The sequence below is a fragment of the Dendrobium catenatum genome, unplaced genomic scaffold (genome assembly GCF_001605985.2).
Source record: "Dendrobium catenatum unplaced genomic scaffold, ASM160598v2 fragScaff_scaffold_1470, whole genome shotgun sequence".
Classification (NCBI taxonomy): Eukaryota; Viridiplantae; Streptophyta; class Magnoliopsida; order Asparagales; family Orchidaceae; genus Dendrobium; species Dendrobium catenatum.
Window position 1 is genome coordinate 1,341,938 of NW_021319932.1, and position 2,468 is coordinate 1,344,405.

Genomic DNA, 2,468 nt, shown 5'->3' on the forward strand with positions numbered 1-2,468 from the left:
AATCAACTTGTCTCACATTATGCATGAAACAACTATGAAAATGCCAAAATTACAATTTTAAGATCATGATTACAACAATCAATCTATGCATGAGAAAATGAATCTATCTATAGCCTATTTATAAGAAGTTTTGGCCTGCTGCATTTGGGCGTACTCTAAAATTGCTCTCTCAAAGCGCTGAAGCTCTTCATAGCTCATAATTTGAGCATCAACTCTGTTGAACCAGAAAGGCAGATTCTTTCCAGCCATGGCTTCAGCAAAATCAAACTCCCAATGATTTCCTGCCTCTTTCTCCAGGGAGATTTCGAACTCACGGCGGAGGAGGGAGTCGGCTATGGTGTTGGAGCAATAGAGCTCTTCAACCATGGCTTTGACAGAAGCAGAATTCAAAGCATCTTCTTCTACATCTTTTTCTGGGTATGAATCAAATTGAGAGCAGAAGTGGGCATCGGTTGTCATGTCTTCAGCAAAAGCAGATTCCCAATCAACTTCGCTCTCTTTCTCTTGCGGAATGTCAACTTGAGAACAAAGAAGAGAATTCAGGATTTCAGTGTCAGAGCAATAAAGCTTCCCAGCTTGAGAGAAAGTGAGGATCCCGATTTTGGCTCCGGATAAAATCGAGAGCTCATCTGCCTTCTTAAACAGCCCTTTATGGCGCTTTGAAAAGCAAACCATTCGTGCTTTGGCCTTCTCTATCAATTTATTATCCAACTTTTTCCTTCCTTTTCCGGCCATGAGGAGGAACACTTTTTGCAGACAGAAAATGGGAAATCAGAAAGAGGGCAGAACTCAGGAGAAAACGAGAAACAGAGATAGAGCTATACCTCTGCTTATTCTTCCATTTTATAAACATTGCCTCAAAGGCTCTCAACGGTCAATGTCATTTTGGCGGAAATCAGTCTCGCTAATTCAAATTTAATTTTCCCATTTCCCTTAACCTAACGGTCCAATTTTTTATTTTTATTTTTATTCCGTTAGATTTTTCTCATGTTTAGTTTTTTGCTGTCAAGTTACTTTCTAAATTTTAAAATTTATTTAGGAATAAGTACTTATATTTAATGACTCAGAATTTTTATTTTTTTTCTTTCGTAAATGATAAAAAATGATTATGCATTTTTTTAATACCATTAAAGATAAGACATCTCCAATTCATTAATGTATAGTTTATCGGTTAATAATTATCACGAGATTTATTTTATGGTTAACAATAAAGCTATTAGTTAAAAAAGAAAAGTATAATTTGTTTAATAAACTATTAGGTACTTAATTTAGGGTTAATCATGAGGTGGCAATAGGGGGTGCAAACGAGTCGAGTCGAGCTCGAGCTAGGGGGTGTTCGAGTCGAGCTTGACATTCAAAACTCGAGCTCGAGCTCGAGCTGGAACTCGAGTCGCTTGTCGTCATATCGAGCAGCTCGTCGAGCTCACTATCAAGCCCGTCGTTGCGCTCGTGACGGGCGGCCCGTCGTTGCGCCCGTGACGGGCAGCCCGTCGTCTCAAGACCTTAGTTCCGACTTCCGCGGTTCCGCCCTCGTCGTCGTGTCGTCATCATCCAGCTCGTCCATCGTCATCCAAGATCTTCCATCGAGATTCATCTCCCGAACTCACAGCATCCACCGTCGAGAACCGACATCTCGAGCTCTTCTGACATGTTCTTGAGCTCCGTCGTCGAGAACTCGAGATCCGTCGTCTCGAGGTCGTCGTCCCGAGATCCGATGAGCAATGGATGAGCTCTGCCGTCGAGATCGAGATCATTCACATCCACCCTTTGTCCCGAGCTCGTCCGCCGTCAAGAATCGAGATCCGCTCGTGCTTTGCCCCTGTTTTGGATTTTCCGCTTGCAAGATTTGGATTTCCCGCCCACGAGCTCTGCCAACGAGCTGCTCATCAAGCCGACGAGTCGAGTCCGACGTATGTTCGAGCTCGACCTCGATTAGCCGTCGAGCTCGATAAGCTCGACTCGTTAGCATGTTACCGAGTCGAGTCTGAGCCGGCTCGCGAGTCGGCTTGACTCGGTTGCACCCCTAGGTGGCACATAACATTCTCTCATAGCTGGTATGTTTTAGTAAATGGAGTTATACTTCGAAAAAACTAAACAACCTTTAAACATTTATTCATCAAAGGCCAATCAAAGTTCATATTGCAAGAGAATAACTCTTTTGTAGCCGCTTAGAATATGGAGTGACTAGCCTTGCAATTAGAATGTATAAGTTAGCCTTAGAAAATACTACAATAATAACAAGCTTTTATTCTACTATATGGAATCAACTATATAAATCATTTTTCTTCATTATGTTGAATTAATAATTAAGTTCTCATTCAAATCTAATAAAAATAGAGATTATTTTTAATCCTTTCTAACCAATTCTTTTTTGGTATACATCTCTTTTTCTTAGTATAGGTGGATCTAATATGTCTACTTTCTGAACATGGTCATTAGAAGGTTGATGTTTTATATGGCAAAAGCAT